This window comes from Vanellus vanellus (assembly GCF_965231255.1).
Source record: "Vanellus vanellus genome assembly, chromosome: 6".
NCBI lineage: Eukaryota > Metazoa > Chordata > Aves > Charadriiformes > Charadriidae > Vanellus > Vanellus vanellus.
Window position 1 is genome coordinate 32,420,609 of NC_138911.1, and position 22,103 is coordinate 32,442,711.

The 22,103-nt window shown below is 37.5% G+C and overlaps 1 long non-coding RNA gene across 1 annotated transcript in view; it reads right to left on the reverse strand.

Annotated features, from left to right (window-relative positions):
- LOC309673748 overlaps nucleotides 1-20,090 on the reverse strand; it is a 70,163-nt gene extending 50,073 nt beyond the window's left edge. Inside the window, exon 1 of the long non-coding RNA XR_014269340.1 lies at nucleotides 20,029-20,090. This is a non-coding gene — a long non-coding RNA (uncharacterized lncRNA). The remainder of the gene's footprint in view (nucleotides 1-20,028) is intronic.
- Between the last annotated feature and the right edge of the window lie 2,013 nt (nucleotides 20,091-22,103).

The following is a 22,103-nucleotide window of genomic DNA, read 5'->3' on the forward strand; positions in this document are numbered from 1 at the left end:
AGTGCAGTTTTCACATGCCATCTCAGAGTTATGCAAAATACTCTGCTGACCCTGATGTCATGAAAGCAGGTGGCATTTCCTTGAATAAAATAGCAAGATTTAGCAATAGTGAGATATTTTGTGAACCATAACAACTGAAGCAAATAAAGGTAACACCAGATCTACTCTATTGAGTTTTCAAGCTCCTGTCACAACAGAGCAGTGAGATTCCCTCCTCTCGCTGTATCTTCAGCGCTCATTTCTACTACCCTCTCTTGGAGGAGACATTAAAAAAAAACAAACACACACACACTCTGAATGAACTATCATCAGTTAAATCCACACACACACACCCCAAATGGATGAAGTCAGATTAATTCAAGCCACGTTAGCTAATAGTTTGCTATCACCACAAGCCATAACCTGACAGACAGCTTGTCTCCCCTGCACACCCCGTCCTTCTGGGTTACCTCTCTACTGACTTCGCCAACCTACACAGTGTCAAGTCAGAGACAGGCTCACACCGTGAGGTGGGAGGAATGGGGAAAAATGAGGTACTGGAGAAGTAGTTATGGAAGGGTTTTCCAATTCTCTCATAATGGGGTTTGTTACTTATAGATAATAGATACATATTGGCCTCTCTGATATCTCTTACAAGTAAAACCCGACGGACTCCACAAAGCACATAACCTGTTCAAAAGAAGGAACCCAACACATACAATGCTCACAGACACAGGGTTAAAAAAAGGCTTTATAAAAAAAGCAAGCAGCAATGGTTTTCAAAGCAGAAAGTTAAAACTGCACAAGCCCACCTTTCATAGTTTTTCTTTGACAGGTCATCTTGAAAATCAGAAAGTTTCTGACTTTGTTTCAGAGGGCACAAACATGATGTTTCCCAGACTCCGCTGAGTCTCAGGCTTTTGTTCTGATAGTAGCTTCAACTGACTAGCACTCGGGGCTTGGAGTTTAATAAAGAGATTTTTTTTTTTTTTAAAGATGACAGTATTAATATTACTTTTCAATTCCAAAAAATGGCAAAAGACTACAAGATGAAATAAAAAGAAGTAATGAATTTTCCAAGTGAGCACAAGAAAGTTTCTAAGAGGAGAGGAAGCAGAAAATTGGCGCATTAAAATTGCATGAATACTACCCATGTTGCTCATGAGGAAAAGCTAATCTTTCCCTGTTAACATTCCATTTTTAAGCATTAACAAACATTTCACTTTTAAAAAACCTGTTTGGCATTATCTGGTACGCATGAATTTGGGCCTATGAAAATCCAGTTTTAAAACCTTATGACTTTTTGTCCTTACACAAGAAGTGTTAAACCTTCTGTTGCATCTTACTGGGTTTGTTCCGTGCTCATATAGAGCTGCCCAAAGACAGTGCTACTGCCCAAACTGAATTCTGTGGTCTTTTATCAAGTAGTTGATGCACACGGAGTTCATTTTCTCCTACCACTTTATCAAATATGTTGCTTACGTTGAACTTCATGATGGGGAAAAAAGTGCAAATATTCCAAAGCAAATTTTACCTTAAAGTTGCTAAGGCTATGAGTAATTTTCATTTTGTATCTTCTTTCCATTGTCTTACTTCTGTTTAACCTAGACTTACCCCATCTGAAAATAATTGCAACTCATTTTTTTTAGTGTGGTACACAATTATTTTGTTACACTAACATCAGCTAGACTTAAGCAATATTGACTATGTTAACTGATGGTATTCAACACAAGTTACAGCACTGTATCTGTGTTAGTTAACTAAATTAAACATATGAAAACTTTTCTGGCTTTGTTTCCCAGAAAAGGAAAAAAGCACTGAGCAAGGAAGCCAAGAATTACAACATAAATGAACAGGTTGATAAAGTATTTTAATTTCACATAATTTATTACTGTTAAAGTTTTTTTAAAAAAAAAAAAAAAAGCAAGAGTCAGGAAGAAGGTAGAAAGCTAACCCAATGAAATGGTAAGTCATAAACTTCTAATTTTCTGTTGGCCACCAGCCTCTGAACTTTGGCACCACTGACAATTGTACGGTGACTTGAAATATGAGTTGGTAATTACTGTTGGTCTCTGTATACAACAATTCCAACATATCGGCCAAATCTCTCATCAAGAATGAATATGCCTTTTGTTTCCTTTAATTACTGTAAACATTGTCCTGCCACTGACCAAGATTTCCTTACTACAGAAAACCTATAAATTTTCACAACAGAGCACTCTGCTTTTCAATTCCACCAGGAGTAGACCGACCCCATCACCCTGAATGTACTGTTCATTATGAAAAAGCAGCCCACGTTCCACTGCAACAAAGAATAGATTTTAAATGGATTAAAATGTGAATCTACCCTGGAATCCTTTTTCACCTCCACCTGAAAAAAAAAAAAAAAAAAATCTATAGCCCTCCCTTAACCCGGTAACCATGCAGGGCAATAAGAATGATAGCATAGCAAAACCAGCTGGTCTTGGCACTCTGTTACTAATATAACGGACAGGTTTTAAGGAAGGTTTGGAGTTCATTCAAGGCAAAAAACTCTGCTGCTGCTGTTGCCCTGTTGTCATAACCTGAAAGAAAGATTTTGAACATAAAGCCTTCTTTACAACAGTTCAAGCCATACCTTTACAGTCTAGTTTACCTCCACTTTCCTCATACTCTCCCTCCTTTTTGTTGCATTTTCCATTTAATTTTTCGCAGTTACTTGAAAATTCTTGTTTCACCACTCATATTTTGTTAAGAGCAACGTTTATTCCACATTCTATGTATCGGTATCTATATGTTCCAAACAAGCAGAAAGGTGTCTTACAACTTTTTCATAGGATAAAGGCCTGCAGAAATATTGCCAGATACATAAAACATAATGGTGTCTTATCTTCTAAAACATGTGTAATGGCGTCTCTTCCATCTAAATGGTGTCTCCTGCATGCTAAATTAATTTTTCATAATTTTAAGTGCTATTAACACTCTGAAGAAAGAGTACAGACAAACCTAAAATGCCAATGAAACATTTTCATACACGCACGTAAGTCTAATCCTGTAATTTAGATTTTTGTGAACTAAATCATGTGGCTAAAATACAATCTACAACTGCCTTCTGGCCTCCACTTCAACCATATATATGTGTAGATCACAGGATTTCTACCTTTACCGAAATCTCCTCTGAGAAACTGTCTGTGAAACTGTGCCACTATAATAGAGCTGAATGTTTAACAACTAATCCAAAATGCTTTTCACTTCAGACAACGAAAATTTTAATGTGCTAAGGAAGAAGGTGAAGGGGTTGGTTTGTTGTTTTTGGTTGGTTTTTTTTTTTTTTTTTTCCCCTCAAGAGGTTCATATACTTGAGCTCCTTCATTTCATTATAAAGTCATTGTTTAAATACAGTATAAAAGGTAGTATTGTTGCGTGTTTCTCAAAAACAAAGACAAATTTCTTGGAGAAAGCAAAAATTTATTGTTTGGTGGCAAAAACTTCAAATTTAAAAAGATTAAAAACAAGAGCTTTGGGGACTAAGTCAAAGCAGCTTTGGGGACTACCAAAGCAACCTGTTCCTTCTCACAAACTACACTGATGACAAAACTCCTGAAGAGGAATAAGCTTCCCACAGGCAAGCTCCCATAGAAGTGATGATTCTCCATTATTAGTTTTTCATTATATTCCAGCATTACTACTGACAGAAAATGCTAGCATACACACTAAATGCTTGCTAGCCACCTGCATTCAGCTGACAAACCACATGTTATTTCTCTAGCAGAACTCTTGCCAAAGGAAGCACTGAGTGGTCAACACCTTGTTAGTTACGTTTCTAACTTCTCCCACCAGCTTCTGCCTCAAATTTAGAAACATAAGTTCTTAAAGAAAAATTCCACCTAGTGCTCTTATTTCAGATGGCACATTTAACAAATCCAATTCACTGCCCTGGGGCACGTGATGGATGGCAGAACAGTCATCTCCACTTCTCTGCTACTTTTCTTCTGGCCAGCTGCAGTAGGGCAGTGTCCTTGGCCCTCCCCAGCCAGTCTTTCCACCACACCCCCAAGAAGTTTCCTACCAAATCCCAGCCCAGGTTCTGTCATCCACAGCTGCCAGGGACACCTCCTTAGATGAACCTGCTCAGGAGCAACTCTTCCGTTGTGAAAAAAGCTGTGTATATGTTAAAGGCAAAAGTGACTAAAAACCTCCAGCCAAGAGGTTACTGTCATAAATGAAAATTGGAAAAAATGGGGCAGGGGGCAAGTCAACGTTCAAAACCAATATCCACTCAATCATAAACTTAGAAGGGCAGAGTGTTGCTCTACAGTTGTATGAAGTTAAGCAACCAGTACTGAAAAGCCTGCAAACAAAAAATTTCACAAGTTACTGGTGTCTTAAAAAAAAAAAAAAAAAAGGGGGGGGGGGGGCAGTAAGCTTTCATGGATTGAATTGCTATATACCAGCTGCAAATGTTGGTAAAAGCAAAATATGGCAAAACCAGTTTAAATATTAAAAAAAAAAATGCCAAAACTGCATATTTACGGCCCTATACTTTTCCTTCCTCCTTTTTTTAAAAGGTAGATACGCTTCTTTCTAGTTTTGTTATTGATTTGGAGGAGCTAAAGATTAGGGAGAACCAGCAGAAGAAACGATGTTTAAATGCATCTGAAAAAGAACAAAGCCTTAAGTTTCCACAATGCTGCAAGAATTACATTGCCAATTTTTCTCCTCCTACCCTCTATTATTCTGTGTGATATAATCACATATTACATACAGTCGTTAATCAAAAGCTTCTCAAAGCTTTTCACAAACATCTAGTTAGGCCTTATAAAAGAAATAGTAGTTTTCATCTTTCCAAACAAAGAAGACTCACAGACAGGGACCTGATCCAAGACAATACCATGTCTCAACCAGAACCTCTGTATCTATTCCTCACTGCTCTGCTGCCCGGCACTCACCTGGGTGTTCTTTCTGGTCTCCCTCAGAGCGCTCTAGAAACGTTTACTATATACACTTAAACGTACACTTTAAAACTATTTACCAGACCAATCTAACTGCAGAGAAGCTGTTCTTCAAATAAGCTGCAGGGTTTTCTTCGTATTAGGGCCAAAGCATATTACGCGAAGCATTCTAATTACATCTGAACAACAGTGCTTCTAAAAACCAGTCTGGCTAAAACAAGCTCCCAAGCCCAGCAATGCACCTGAAGACTTCCAGGAAGTGAACGTGCCACACAGGACGTTAGCTTCACCTTAAGCTTCCAGCCCCTTCTTTTCCTTGAAAGCACACCACAATGAAAATGTGCCTGTACAACAACCATAAACCCAGGCTCCACTTCAGCAATATTCTGATGAATACTTCGGACCTTTAAAGGTCTCTTCCAACCCAAACCAACTATGAACCATTCTAACATTAATCAATTACCACTACATAAAATGAATAATTTGGAACATCAAATCCACCCCCTGCATGCGAAAACAGGAAAAGACAAAGGTTGTATTTTGTAAACAAAGCACTTTGCTGTCTTCCTTAGACGTGCTATTGTCAGCTCCGCATATAATAAAAACAAGCCTGGCTGTCACGTCGTGCCCTACAGGGCAGGCGTTTGAAGGTGAACGCAGCTACTCAAGGCAGAAAATGAAAGGAAAAAAATCTAACCAAACCTCACTGTGGAAATCCAGGTCCCAGGCAAACTTGTTTTGTACACGGTCAGTTTAGCTGTAGATATTAATATCCCAAACCACCTGCTTAGCGCCAAAGATGACAGGAGTGAGACCTAACTTACTAAGGGCAAAATCAGCCAGGCAGGTTAGGCAAAGAGCCAAGCCAGCCTACCGTAGACAGGCAGCACTCACACAATCCCTGCAGCTGAAATTGGGAAGATGGGGAGGAGGGATTACTTGGCAGTGGGATTAGCACAGGGCCTTTTTCACAGACACCTCTGGTCTGTCTCGATACCATGTTTTTCACCGAGAACGTGAGAATTCATACTGTGATGGCATGCACCAACAGGTGTTGACATCTTTCTCATCTGCAGAAAAGGTAAAAGATGAAGAATTGTACAGTGATGCTAATGAAAGTATCCAACACTTTAAACCACTTCACATCATCCCTCCTACCTTCATAAAATTTTCTCAAGACAGGCAGAAAGTAGTCTCTAATAAAGCTTTGTATAGACAAACTCTCCTTTTCACCATTCTATAATGTTTCATACTTTAAAAAGAACCACATGCCTAAAAGTAATTTACCAGATATTAAACTTAAAATTAAAAGGCAACACCCTTTTCTTTATGGTGACCTGACAAAGGTGAACAAATTAATAAAACTTCAAAAAAGTCATAATACAGTTTACAACATTCATTACAGTATAGTCCAAGCTGTTATTAAATAGCTAGCATTGCAGCTGAAAACACAATATGCCAACTGAAAGTTTAGAAATACTTTTCATAATAAATCGAAATGCAGTTAAAACATAAGACGACATGAGGAACCCATGGAAACAAGAAAGGTTTATGAACATGAGAAGCTCAGAACAAGCCTAAGCATCGAATCCTTTTTTCACCCCTCGCTGCACCTTATCTGTTCGTAGGTAGAGCCTCAAAATACCTGTAGAAAATACAAACATTCAGAGTGCGCTACTACACAAAGGCAAATCTCTTGCCTCCAGTTCCAAAATATGCAGTAGCTTTGACAGAAAACTGTCTGTTACAAATACTGCGGGGAAAAAAAGATTAAAAAAAAAAAAAAAAAAAAAGCAAGCAGCTGATGCTCTTCCACACCAACACAGAGGCGGATAACCCTGGATACAGCCCCGACTGTCCCACACCATACAAAAGTCACTTTAGTCTTTTTAGCTTCATGACAAACTAAAGTCCTAGATCCTCCTAAACTGAGAGACAAAACTGTGAATTCCTAATGCAACAGTGCATTCAACACCAGTGACTGAGCACGTTTCATTGCTATTTTTTTTAAATAGGGTAAGAATACATGATGTTCAATAATCCAATTATGAGCATCTGCACCATCTTCAGAGTAGCAGTCATGTCTACGCTCTAGAAAATTATTTTTAGCATATTCATTTAGTAATCATCCCTATCTTTTCTGTTTCTAGTATAATATGCTACTCTATTAACCACAAGATTTCATTATCTAAAGGGCTGGACAAACAAACTTTAGCAATTTATTTTAGAAAAAGTAATTCTCTATTTTTTAAATGAATATGAACATTAAGGGAGACTAAGTCAAGTTCCATTTCATAATTACTCATTTCTACGAACATGTGTTGACATTTTTCAGCATATGGCCATTTCTTCTAAAGCAGAATCTACGTTACATTTCATGTAAGTGACTTAAGCTGTTTCCCAACACTCATGCTTTACTCTTATCTCTACCAGACACAGGACTGCAAAGATTTCCTGATAACCACCCACTTGGAAGCAAGGCATAGAGAAACTGACACAAACCCGGAGATATTCTGCCACTCTTACTTTCCAAATGAGCATACTTGGTGCTTAAAAGAAATTCCACTGAATAGCCTGATGACTTTTTGGTTTTTTTGTTTGTTTGTTTCTTTGCTTTTTTAAAGTACAAACAGAGAAGAAGGAGGATGCACATCCAATAATACTACAACACCGTCACACATCCTTGTCCCGGTCACGCAGGGCCCCTACACAAGAGCCTCCTTTCCTTAACAATACTTATACCTTGTGACTTTGCGTCTTTTTTACACCTTTCTTTCCACAGCCGATGCACATCCATTCTAAACATCCCCCCAGTCAAACACACTACTCATTTCAGAAATATTTGCTAACTTCACACTTACCTCTGGTTTTAGTCTAGCTCTCATTGCAAACCATCTGTAATAAGGAACAGTCCAATAACCCACTATCATCAAATCTTTTTATCATAATATTCTCCATCTTTTCAACTTAAGTGGAATGTCATTCACAAAACTGATGAGAAAGTATGGCAATCCACAAACGTAAACAAATACAGGACATCCTTTCCATAAGGAAGCCAAGAAAAACAATTTACACAATGCATTTTATAAAAAGCAACATTTAGTGTTTAGAGAAGGCGCAATACAGTAATCTTTTATGGAGGTATAGCAAGCAAAACAAAATACCAAGCAGGAATATAAAGAAAATAATGAATTATGTACACAGAAAATGCTGTGTGCCTTTCAACAGCAATTAGCAATTATGATTTTGGTACAATTCTTTTACATGATTTTTACTTGAATACGTTCCCTCAAAAATACACTGTAATCAGCACAAAATAAAAGATTTACTTCGTACTGATATGCTGTGCTTATCACTAGTTTAAAATGAAAAACCAAACTTCTTACTTTAATTTAATTGCACAGGCCCTATCAGCCAATACAGAGTTTTCTTGTCTTACGTATTTTTTAAAAAAAAAAAAAAAAAAAACAAACACACAACAAACCAGCTGTCATAGTTCTCTGCTTTCTGGAAATAATGATCATATACAGAGAGGAAGTTGATGCAACAAAACTACAGAAAATAGCTCAGACAGTTTTATAAAGGAGAAAAAGGAAGGAAAAGAGCTATTCAGAATTTGGAAGCTTTTCTAAAAAGATTTCAGAACACAGTTAAACTAATTAGGCTTAATTTTTTATTGCTAGATTATTTTATTATATTAATAAGATATGCAAAAGCAAATTTCTATGACATCATAAGCAGTAAAATACTGAATGGAGCACCTCTCTTACGAGGAAAGGCTGTGAGACCTGGGTCTGTTTAGCCTGGAGAAGACTGAGAGGGGATCTTATCTACGCTTATAAATATCTAAAGGGCGGGTGTCAAAGAAGATGGGGCCAGACTCTTTTCAGTGGTGCCCAATGACAGGACAAGGAGTAATGGGCACAAGCTGGAACACAGGAAATTCCATCTCAAAATGAGGAAAAGTTTCTTTACTGTGAGGGTGACAGAGCACTGGAACAGGCTGCCCAGAGAGGTGGTGGAGTCTCCTTTTTCAGAGATATTCAATGCCTGCCTGGGTGCGTTCCTGTCCAACCTGCTGTAGGTGAACCTGCTTTGGCAGGGGGGTTGGACTAGCTGATCTCCAAAGGTCCCTTCCAACCCTGACCATTCTGTGATTCTGTGAACTGCATTAGGACCATCCAACACCGCACTGGTTGGCTGAAGATGCTATGTCTCAGCCACACATTCTCAATCCTCTCCTGTGCCCACACTAGTACGTGGTAAGCAGCAAGTTGGATCACTTTGCTGCTCTGGCTGAAAAGCAAAAAAAAAAAGAAAAAAATCCAAAAAGTGAAAAAAAAAAAAAAGAAGGTCTGTGCAGATCCAAGAGCTGAAGTGATTCGCTGCCTATGTGCCAATCTCCTCATACTACTGCAAGAAAGCTAAGTAGAATGCTTCAGCAGGAAGAAATTATGCAGCAGCAGTGCATTTTTAGGTTGCCTCCGTCATACTTTACACATAGGATCCTGTTATAACTTTGGCTGAAACCAAAACTACACAGAACATTCTCCAAGTGCACGCACTGCGAGCGTTGCCTTTTGAACACGATGCACATTCAGAGGAGGCCTGGAATCAGTCAGTTCTGTAACCTGCCTCAAAGACCAAGTCCCCTTTTCAATACAGTTTTTAAACTTAATTTTAGGACTCTTCGCCAAATTTTAGCTAAATTACTTTTTTGCTCATGGTTTCAGAACAATGCACTTCCACTAGGGAAATCAGAATCTGTATTAGAAAACTATGTAGTAGGAAATGGGATATTTAATGAAAACATTATATTCTCAGACATTTCAAATCCCATTGCATTCATGAAATAACTTAAATGATTTGCCCTTCACCCCATCTTCTGTGCTCACAAACTGTAAGTGCCTTATATGACTACCACAAAACACGACGACTTTACTATTATTCTCTCACGAGGTAGCAAACCAAATGCTGAATTGCAAAGCATCTAACTACTCTAAAATTCTACCTAAAGACTGCAGCCAAAGAACTTAATAGAACTAGATAATATTCACTTTCAAAACTTCCTGCTTACTCAGCACACTACTGAAATGCTTAATCTTGTTTTATTTTTGAAAGAAATCACAAATTTCAAAATGTTTTGGAAAAGGTTCAAGCACCTAAATGTGAAGAAGTATCAAGCAACTTCTGGTTTTTATTTTTCAGCATTTCTACACTGAAAGACTACCTTTTTTTTTTTTAATAACAGACTCAGTATTGTCATTTTTTCCTTACACTTTTTGTGGCTTAATCCTGCAATCAAAAAATTTCATCCAAAGGATGACATTCATGCCACCAGCCTACATACACTTTTTGGCAGGCTACAAAGCAGTCGGTGCTCTTCACAAAGCAGCTCTGTGCTACATGGTGACTGATGCCAGTAAAATAGTACCCCAAAGTGAAGCCTAGTATATAAAACGTATGCAAGCATCAAAATCCATACTCTGAAAATTCATTTCTCTTGATGAGTAATAAACTCTTCAAAGGTCTTGTAGCTCAAAAGAAAAAAATTTACGGAGTTTGTGTCACCCCACACTTCATTTTAACATTTTTTTTTTAAAAAAACACCAAAGAATGGAGAAAATACAAAAACCACTCATGGAGAGCATGAACAAAAATAGACTGAAGATTCCAATGCAAGATACTTCTCTCTCACATGCCTTTAAGTAATTACTGCTTTCAAAGCTCATTGTCTATCCTTTGACATTGGAAACAGATGAGGAATTGTATCTTGAGCAGAAAGAAGGAATGGTTCATAAAAAGGATAAGAACAGCAGCACCGGAGGTCTGAACATTAATTTTTTTCCCTTACAAATGCACAGTAAGTGTTAAGTTTTTAGCTCAGCTCATCTTTTGCAGAGTAACATACTTCTGATAGGAGCATTAAATGAAATACAGTAAGAGACGCACTGTCTTCTACTCCCCAATTCCTCAAAAGCTGATGCCCTGAAATCCAGTACTTCCAACACAGCTCTAAGTTTAACTCAGCTCAAGCTATTAGATGGACTTTGCTACTCAGATTTCTATAAGCAGATACTATTTTCAGGAACTAATGGACTTGATGAAATAGTCTCATTAACCAGACATGAAAGTAAATAACCTTCATATGTACAGTACACAACAACCCTTTTCTAGGGTATGAAGACCATAAGCACTCTGAAATACGCATATACACATATATAAAATACATGGTTATGTAAGCTTAAAATAACACACATGGTTATAATGATGTAGAAGCTGGTCATGGTGGAATAGTGTTTTGCACACGAACCAAGTTAGTGTTGTTTTACAGTACTACTTTGTTGTTTAAATTCATAACTGGTTTTTATGCTTGTATAAGCTAATGGAATCTGGATCAAACTATTGGGCTCCAAAAAGATCATCTATGCCTACCCTACACTGAAAAAAAAAAAAAAAAAATTACCATGCAAAATATAAGACTATGTTCCCCACAAAGAGAAAGCAGGCAGTTATAAACTAGGGGAGTAAACAAAAACTAAAAACATACGTTCATGGTCACCACAGTTGTATGACACATTAAAACAGTCTTCTGCTCATCATCCACGTCAACATCTCATCAACTCAAAGCTTCCTTGTGTAAATACCTGTATATTTGCATGCAATTATGCTGTGTCAAAAAGTGAACTTAAGAGGTTGTAACACTCTTTTGTGAGATCAGATTTCTGCTTATGGGTTTTACTTTTTTTAAAAGTAAGCCATTTTTAACAAAAGGCAACAATAAAATAACTTGTATTTTGCCAAATTCAAGTTAAGACATTAATCAGAGCAAATGTACAATCGTAAATCAAAATTGCTATAACAAATCATTCAACTATTTGCATACTCAAGATTAAAAGATATGTTTGAAACTTCTCCCTCAGAAATAAGAAATACTTTTTGTGAGGCTGTTAGTTATAACCATTTCCAAGTTTCAAATAAAAACCTCACCTACCCTAGAAATGCAAAGTCTGAAAAATGAAACAAGTCTAGAATTGGAATTCTTATTAAGAGTACTGATCTCAATTTGTTATGGAGTACAACAAAAATAACAATAGAGATACTCTTTGGCAGTATAGCACCATTCTACATTAACCAGTCACGGCAACAAAGTTTTGCTTTTAAATCCATTTGATAATGAAACCTTTCCAGAAAACTGAGAATACAATGCTGCTTTTCTTAAGAAGGCAGGAGGCCTTAGTACAGTATACAGGTGAGACCATGAAATATCAAATCAGACCTCTTCCTGATTATCAGTGCAGATGAAGAGTCATGTATGGTTAGCAGGCTTCAAGTTTTATGATTTTTACATGTTTATTATTTTTTCCTAAGTGGACTACTTCAAAAATGTTTTAGGAAGAAATACTATTTTCTGTTTTACCAGCTTCCCAATTTCAGAATCTTACAAGCTAGCCCTAAAATTTACTATGTAGTTTTAGAAGATAAAAATCCTCATATTGAATCTTTCAACCTCACTAGCCAACTGCAACTTGCCAAGGGAAGTTCAGAAATTGAACCATTCATTAAATAAATGCACTGTTCTGCACCATGCAGCCCACAGAGATTCAACTCCAATGCTAAACTCCGTATAGTGTCAATGTGCCATGATCACGTATGTAGCGAGGCCTGATCTCACCCACAATTACAATGTACATACATTACATTTATTTGTTTTCCTGAATGTGTCAGGGATGCCTCAGATTACCAGAATTCATTTCAAGATATTTTTCTTGCCATATCCATTAACTGACGTCTTCCTCATCTACAAAAAGCTTGCTAAAATTTCTTTACTGCCACACAAAACTCCAAATGCTACGAAAAGTCTTCTTGAGTATAGTTTCAAAATTAGAATTTTGTTTTATTATTATAGTCCATTACACACAGTAACATGGCATACTGAGATAATACTGCTTCTGTTTTTAAAACTCAGATTATTGTAGAAGTGTAATGGGAATGTAATTACTTACATTAAACTAATTACAACAAAGAGAAAAACATTTAAGTTGTTCTTTTATCAATGAAGAACCACTATACAACTACGGGTTTAATTATTTTTAACATAGGTTAGTCATATCACACTACCTACTTCCTCCTCCAACATTTAACAAGAAATAAATAGCAGAAAGTAGTACTGCTCTTTGTAATAGGGGAGAAAGTGGTTGTGGATTTTTCTGCGTACAAAAATACACTAAATATTCATCAATGATAGTGGGGCTTTACTCAAAATCCAGGCATAGCACATAGCTTCCTAAATTTTGTATTCTCCTAGATTACCCAAAGCTGCTCTGTTTCAAGAAATAATTCCAGCCAGGCAATTTGGAGGGACCATTTTGCCTCCCAGTAACTTGCTTGCTGAAGTAGTTAATTCACAGATTATTTTCAGTTCCTTACGGTCAGTTCACAGTTTGTGCTCAGCCTGGGGTTTACGTGTCACCTCCCTATTCATAAGTTGTCATGACTGGGAATTAGCATGAGCAGGGCAAGTCAGTGGCAATAAATATCTTAGTGGCAATAAATATCTTACAAGAATCTTATAAGCATCAATTTCAAAATAAAAGAAAGATAAAAGAGAGCTAGTATTTAATTATGGCAATTTACCTGTAAAAGTTTTTTGGTGGTGTTTTGGGTTGTTCCCCCCCCCCCCCCCCCCAATACTAAAATATTCAAGTATTATAGGTAGATTTATCATTTATCTGCAAACCACCTCATCTATGAAAGCTGAGGCAGACTCTAGAACAAGTGTTGAACTACAGCAGAGTCCCAGGACCTACTTGCTTATGGAATATCAAAAGTAGTAAAGGACAAGCAGTGATCAAAACATAAAGCAGGTAAACTGGAGGCACTCAAGTACACAGAATGACATGTCCAATTAGACAGCTTCCTGTCTTCTTCAGGCTTCAGAGAGAATCACATTTGATCACTTCATGGCAGTTCTATGGAAATTGCCCTTTTGCGTTCTAGCACTCGAGCTGCCATTAAAGAAAAAGTTTGACTGATCCATTAAAGCAGCAAAGAAATTCAAAAATAAAAATGTATGTTCCCTGACTATCTGCAACAATGATTTAGGATATACGAATTCATTTCAAGGACTGGTAAAAGAAATACCACAGGAACCTATAGAACAACAGAGGAAGCATTATTATATTGCAAAGGGCTACTTATTCTATTAGTGAGCACTAATTATGTTTGGGAGCACATCTGGAGAGAACAACACTTATGTATTTTCCTCCATCAGGTGCTATTTTAAAAGCACCTAGAAATAAAAGACTAGATGATTTGGTAGAAAGCAATGTAGCCATTGACCACTCAAAAAAAAAAAAAAAAAAATATCATTCTTCGGGTACAATTAGAAGCAGTAAGTCTCGTTATTCCCATGATTTCATGCCCAAGAACAGGTCAGAAAAGATGATTTTCTCTTTGTGGATACCAACATGAAACTTTGGAGGATTTGTTTGGTTTATCTTGTATCCACATAATTTTTTTTCTGCAACACCAAAAGAACAGACTTACCTCAGAAGTAAGTATCGCAACGCATCATACTGTACTTGCAATTAATTTTCAAACTCAAAGTGAACTTAGAGAACATTATCATCCATGAAACACTAATTAGGATTATGTGATTTTTCAGAATATCATTCTAGAATTAACATATATCACTTGAGACACTATCAGAAACAACTTCATTCATGTACCACTTCACAAGTATTATATTTGGCATTTCATAACCGCAGAGCCCAGCCAACAGAGATTTCCTTTTCTGCACGTTATCTAAAAGTCTCAGAGAAAGACTTCTAAAAGCAAACGGACTAGAATTATTCTGAGTATCTTCCCCTCACTATCTGAATGTAACACGACGCCTCTCAGATAGCCTTAAAACCTAGTGCAAATGAATATTTCACATTACCCAGCCGGCAAGAGGGTGCAGAGGAGAGTTCAGGGAAGGCGGCACCCCGGGAGCCTGCCCCACCGCCTGAGCGCAGGGAACAGGCACAACCAACTGCCTCAGCCGCATCCCGGCGCTACCTACACAGTTAAACTTAATTGCAGTCGCATATTTTATTCAACAGTTTAAAGTGTTCCAACAAAAGAACCTGTTAAGTAAAGCTGAGATTTACAGTACTCATTCCTTTCAAAAACTTCATTAAATCAGCTTCTTATTACACAGCAGCCATGAGGAACTGTTTACAATGTATTAAAAATGCACCTTCCTAAGCGCAGCAAACAAGGCCAGGGTGTGGTTGCCTCGCACTTGGCAGGGAACCTGCGTCTTACAAATATTTCCAGTTCTACTGCGCAGCGGCTTGGGTTTAAGGCAGCACAACGCAACAGGTTAAAACGCATTCAGAGTTATCTCATGCCATTGCCACAACGACAAGGTGTGCCTCTTGGCTCTGCTAGAGACACTCTTTATTATTCACCTTACTTCGCCTGCCTGTTCAAAGGAAAACATCATCATTTCTTTACAAGAAGTTATATAGTAAAGCACTCCGATTTCCATAAACAGAAGTCTAACCATTTAGGATTTGCTAAAGGAGACAATAAGCATATAAAAACTATTCAATGTAGTACATCCAAACAGTTCAAGAATATGCACGGAAACAGGAGAACCGCAAGATCTCCATTGAAAGGTCTCAAAGAAACCAAATTCTGATAGGATGAGAGGGCAACAAATTACCTGGAAATTATAACCGATCAACAAATACGAAGTGGGAGATAAGAAGAAACAGTAAGATTTTTTTAAATGGTGACCAAGGGAGCAGAAAAGAAGGGAAGAGGACAATGCACTGATAACCTTTCTCAAGGATCTACACTTCGACCTATGCTTATAAACACGGAGTAAAGTGACAGATACAGAAACTTTTGTAAACTTTGAGAAGCTAAAAAGTTTGATATTCAGATTCAGAATTAGAATAATCTTGTCTGAAATTCACTGTGGATAGCTACAGAAGGTTTGCATAGCAATAGGTTGATTGTGAAATGATGTGTTAGATGAAATCCATTGGCAATAAATGCAATAGGTAGGGATAAATAACTTCAAACGATTAACAGGCTTCATATTTGTTGTTTAACCCTTCAGAAAGACTTGATATCGCTATGGATAATTCACTGAAAATATCAGCTTTACGCCACCGAAAAGCAAGTGAAAAGAACTGGGATATTTTAGAAAGGAAAAACAAAATAGAAATCACCACCACATACAATTACCACATTTCTTCTAGACCACTGTTTGTCTCTCACATTGTCCAAAAAGATAATAGAGGGACTTGAGAAAGTGACAAACAATCAGATACAGCACGGCTTCCACACAAACAAAAATTACAGACAATTGTGGCCTCGGGTGGATTAAAAAAAAAGGACACAGCTAAAGTCATGAACAAAAACAAGAAGTAAAAGGAAGTTATCTATGGTATACAAAGACTGATGAAATCTCAATAAAATAACCAGAGTTTAACAAGAAATTTAAGAGCAATTTTCTTCGCCGCAATATATGATTGTGACCACAGGACAACATAAAGGTCAGAATTAATAGTTTGAATCAAGAAGTGAATCCATTAAAGATGAGGAACTTTTTAATACAACACCCCAAATGCGTCATCTCCAGTGCTGGTAGTCCTGAAGCTAGTAGAACACAGTGAAAATAACTGCTTGTAATATACTTCCTCATTTTAAAAAAAAAAAGGGGGGGGGGTTGTAAGGTACAGGGTACAGTTTTAGCAGTATTTAAGGCTTAGATTTAACAGTCCCCAAAAGTGATACACGTAAAATAGTTTTGATTAATAAGCGTCTAAATCACCCAGATTACCAGAAGTGTTGTTCTCTCATTTTTCAGTACATATGCTATTTGTCATTTCCTGAATGCTACCAGAACTTTCTCTTATTAAATCAAAGTTTTCCAGACACCATTTGGGGCAGGGGAGGGGTATGGAATGTCAAAAGGGTCACAAATGAGTCACCAGAAACTACAGACTCGAAATCAAAGTTGAACAACGTACTTCATTAAGGAACCCCTACAAAACCTGAAACGAATCCCATACATTCCTGTACCATCACAAGATTCACATTAGGTTGAACTATGCATGTAATGAAAAAAAAAAAAAGTTTTTAAATTGAAGCCTGGGATACTGACAAAAAGTTAGATTCTTTTTCATGCACCAAATTTTCAACAGCTCAAGGCTTGTATTGAATCCTTATAAACATCTCTTATTTGTAAAGCACATAATTTAACATTATGCAATTGCACTATGGCTGCCCCAAAATATTATGTGCTGAAAGCGCCAAAGTGTTTACGGACCAAGCTTGCCAAACAGTCATTCCATCAAAACCACAACTCAACCACTACTTGAGCTAAACTTGTTCGAACTAGACTGAAATACAGATGTAAAGTATTATGTTCATACTAAATTGCAAAATAAATGCCAGGAAAACAAAAACAACACACCTGTTGGAATGCATTCACAGAAGCAATCTGCCAAGCTCAGAGCTGGCAGCGATACATATGCCATTGTAATACAGATTTGAAAGAGGAGAGAATAAAGCAAAACAGAAAATTTTAAAATACCTCAGACCGCTGATACTGTCTAGGTGGAGGTTTCTCCCCCCTCCTCTCAGAATGTTACTCAGAAATGAAAGGAGTGACGCACCCCCAACAGGGGGAAGAAAAAAAAAATAAAGGGGGGGGGGGGGGGGGGGGAGTGGAGGAAAGAGACCCAAGGAGTCTGTCACCTATAGATTTCAAGTACAGCTTAAAACATAAGATTATTCTCATCCAACAGCTGTGTATTGTGCAAAGAAAGAGACTTTGTCCCATCCCAGTTTCTACTGTCCAAAAATGACCCAGAACAGCCTCAATTAACATCCTCATTGCAGCATTGCAGAAGGATATAAAAACAAAAGTAGTACAGAAGAATTGTTGCGGCTCTGAGTTCTCTCAGAATGAGCAGCTGCGCTGCACTTGCAAAATTGCATTTGTTACAACCTATGTTCTTTTTCTTTTACAAATAAAATCATTCTAGCTTTAAGATTTTGAGATAAGCAATTTTCTCTTCCAGTTTGATTAGCTGCTTTTTAAAATATATTTATTAGCTTTGCTGGTCTTTCAGAGAAGGCAACATATAAAGACCCAGAAACACCTAAAATTACCACACTATTTTTAGGATGTGGTTTGATGAGCAAGTCTTTTGGTGCAGCTTCTTGCCCCTCTACTCCCTTCTCAATTGTGCAAGCACGTACGAGGTGGAGGAGGGTAGAGAGACAGCAAAATGACTCAATGGCTTGTGCAGCAGTGACGTACCTGGGAGGAAAGCCCAGAAGCAAAATCTAGCAGAGAGCAAGAAGCCAGGACTCCATAGTTGTCACTGTCAGTGAAATAGGGCAGTCACAATGCAGTTTCAGGTGTAGATCTGACACATACGGCACCCTAGTTCATCATTAAGAGTATTGCATTGTGAGTCCCTTTCCTAACTTTCCTAGGCTGTCAAGCAAACAGATTTGGGGGAGACACCTCGAAATCAAAACTGCAAAGGAGTGCAAGTGAAATCCTGGCCTCCAAAACCTACACTTAAACATATTTCAGTCTTAGGTGCCATGAGCTTAGAGCTTTCAAATAAAAAAAAAAAAAAAAAAAAAAACCAAAAACAACAAACCACCAAATCAAAACTATATTCTGTCTTAACCATGCATTGCTCCTTTGGGCACATAAGACTGGCTCACTACCATTCAGAAAATAGAGCCATTTGACACACAATAAATTAATGAGGGATATCTCTGTATAGTTTAGATTAGGTAACAATTACCTAAGTTTTGAAAATTCAGAAAATACCTTTCTATCAAAACCAGCCCAAACTGCAATTAAAGACAAATAAACCATTTTAGGGAAGAATAACTGAACTCATTACACTGAAGCGCCTTTCTAAGTACTCCTCAAAAGAAGGATCAAAAGAAGTTATTAATATTTTCAATAATTTTCTAATCTGCAAGGAGCAAAGAAGACCTAAACTATTGTTAACTTATCTGTGTATGTTAAAACCACCTTTGCTTTTCTCTCAGCTGCCCTTGTTTTAGGAACCAAGGGAAAAAGTCCACACAGCCATACTACTTTCCCCTGCTCCATCATGTCAAGCACAGAAACTCTCCACATTTAAAAAGAAAAATTAAGCCAAATACCCATTAGCATTGCATTGCAGGAATTACATTTTCTTTGGTAGAAATAAAAGACCTTTAAAGTGTAAAGTCACTGTACTAAGTCAATTTTCACAGAGGATGATCGTTCCTGTCCACCAAGACCTTTTTAAATTCCTACAATGTTTTTTTTTTTTAAAAAGTCATTCTACTTTTGAGTCCATTACCAACATAGAGCCCGTAAGAACAAAAGGTCAGAAACCATTACAATGAATCACCTGCAGCTATGAAGCTAAAGAAGTCATGAAAAATATCACAGAAAAATCCAGATATGGTTTAACTATACACTGTGGAATAAATCTTCAAAAGAAATGGGAGGTTTCATTCTCAGCCCACTTCTGTTCAAGCTTCTTCACAATGTGAGCTTTTTACTGCATGCCAAAAAAGTATCAGGCAAAACTAATATCTGATAAGAAAGAAAAACAAAAAGCTTTTCAAATTCAAATGAAATTTACTTTAGGATATTTCAAACTCAAAGCAACTCCCTGAAGTTATTCCTCAGTAATATTTATGACCACCATATACTAAAACTGATTTTAAAAATGCTCTGCTTCCCCCAGGTTTCACAGCCAACGTGGCACTTCACTTTGTTAGAGTTCAGAATAAACAGATGCCAAAAATTTCACCTCCTTTTCCTCAACAAACTTAGCATTCTGCCACAATATATCTTTACTGTGGAACGCACTCCATGTCTGCCACTACCATTTTCCAGGTTTAAATATTCAGAACAATGATATTTCACCTTATGCTGGAACAGAGAAAAACTGAATTTGACTGCTGTCTTTACCCTTCATAACTTCCATTGTTCTTTCCACTTACGTAGCAGAAGGTGGCACATTCTGTACTACAATAGCCAAATATCCACCAAAGTAAGGTTTACGCAAGATAAGTGAATTCTTACCCTGCTCATCAATTCCTTTAGATAGCTCTAGTTTCACAAAAATCTTCAGATTTTCATTCCTGTCAGAGTTAACATCTGGTCGAGTCCAAAGGATGGTTTTCACCTAAAAAACCCATCAAAAGTTAGATTTTATGGCAACAGCTTCATCACACACACACAAAAAAAAAACACCACCAAAAAAAAAAAAACCAACTTTTTTTCTCTCCAAAGGAAGTATTCTAAACTTGTTTTCTTCTTTTGTAAAAACCTTATCAAGAAAAATTTTAGTCACAGTTGCAACCATATGAGCAATTCACAAAGTGAACTGATAAGCTGAGTAAGACTACATGGCAAGTTCAATTATGGATGCACCATATGTTTCAATATTCCTTTAGGTATACAAAAGGAATCAATTTGTGCAATTTGTTCAAAACACAAAAAGTCCTTTTGGCAAGATCATCCTTTAGCTGAACAATCAGTCTGAACACTTGCCTGCTGAAGACATCACCCTTTCGCATCCCACAGTAATAACTAACTTAAGCACAGGAGTAATGCAGCTCTGAACTACTTGGTTCTGCTAAAGGAACAGATACCTTAAGATTGCAGGAGAATTTCCTAGATCCCTGTTTATTAGCAGAAATAAGTTTTGAGATTGGTAGTTTGGTGGTGGTGTTTGGGTTTTTTTCCTAATTAACTTTCCTCTGATACTTAAGGTAACCTTTACCAAAGCTTTTCAGCAGTGGTACAGCAGTAGCCTTAGATGTACAGAGCTACTTCAAGTTTTATAACTCCCTTTCCCCCTTACTTTACATGTCACCAGAACTGCAGGTAAGTAAATTCTGAAAATGAAATGTTTATGTCCCAGCAAATGTATACAGCTTCCTACATACAATTTAACTGAAACAGGCTGCCCAGGGAGGTTGTGGAGTCCCCTTCTCTGGAGATTTTCAAGACCCACCTGGATGCAGTCCTGAGTAACGTGCTCTAGGCAATCCTGCTTTAGCAGGGGAGTTGGACTACATGATCTCTAGAGGTCCCTTCCAACTCTGAAAACTCCGTGATTCCGTGAAAGTCATTATCACACTAAAGTACGAAAATTACAAGCCTTAATAATGTTTGTTATTAGCCTTAATTTAAAAAAATACGGAAGTTTGATTATACCTGGAACACATGTTCTAATAGAAGTTTTTTTACTACTCTCTTTTCCAGGCTGGAGTTAAGGTTTATCTTTCAGGAGATGCAGACGCAGTACAGTGACACTATAAAGCAGTATGCCAAATCAGTAGCATTTTTTCTAAGTAAAGGCTCTCAACCAAAAAACAACCTGGTACAGGTCTAGAGTTCAACAGCAGCACATCCCTCCTGCCCATTAATTTCTCTCCTCTTCCAGTGGTCATTAGCCAATGGTTCAGTTAATTACTGTTGGATCTACTCGCTTAGTATGAATGTACTTATGCAAAGTGGAGTGTAGCTTTTAAGAACAGTCTCCATTTTATCTACTAAAACACAGGAAAACAGACTAATCAAGCTAGTGCTCTGTACTACATATTCTCCCACCAGTGAGAATGGAAAGAAAGAATTGTCTAAAAAGGCTGAAACTCATTAATTGAAGCAATTCTTACAGAACTTTTCAAAAGCATCAGCTTAAAAAAAAAAAAAAAAAAAAAAAAAAAAGCATCAGCAACGCTATCTGCCCACAGAACCTTACGTTGCCTTTGCAAAAAATACCAGTGCCCCACTAGCGCCTTCTGCTCCTCAGCGCTAAACTCATTCTCCTATTTTCTCAAGGAATTTTAGATCAGTCTGATGAAGTCAGAAGCAACTAAGAATACAAATTTTTGATCCAAGTGTAAGAAGCTTTAAAAAACAGGCATCCCTTAGAGTTTCATGCACGACATACAGGGAAGACATTCAGTTCTACCCAGGCTGATACACGACTGTTTGTGCAAGGTGCATCACAGCCTGGGGGCCTCTGTGCTCCAGGCGCTGCCAGGTAAGAACACTGCACGTGCTGTCAGAGACACACTGAACCACCTTCTACAAGCACATTGGCATGGGAAGAAGATCAGCACTACCATGCTGTACGATTGCCAAAA